This window comes from Nannospalax galili, unplaced genomic scaffold, assembly GCF_000622305.1.
Source record: "Nannospalax galili isolate Female #2095 unplaced genomic scaffold, S.galili_v1.0 scaffold113, whole genome shotgun sequence".
Lineage (NCBI taxonomy): Eukaryota > Metazoa > Chordata > Mammalia > Rodentia > Spalacidae > Nannospalax > Nannospalax galili.
The window spans coordinates 2,558,016-2,558,235 of record NW_008335444.1 but is presented as its reverse complement, the minus strand read 5'-3'; positions in this window follow the sequence as shown (position 1 = coordinate 2,558,235).

Below are 220 nucleotides of genomic sequence, written 5' to 3'. Positions count from 1 at the left end.
GTATAATTTGTCAGTAGATTGTAGGAATAATATGGTTCCCTCTGGTTTTCGTGACTAGCTAGGCATTGTTTCTTTCCTGTATCATCTCACTCCTCTATCATGGTTTACCCACTTAAGGTGCTGCCACTTCTCCCCCTTTCTTCCTTACTAATACCCTTGCTCCTATGATCCTACCTCTGTTGAGCTTCTTCTTTCTCCTTATCCCCTAGGTTCCTCAAAT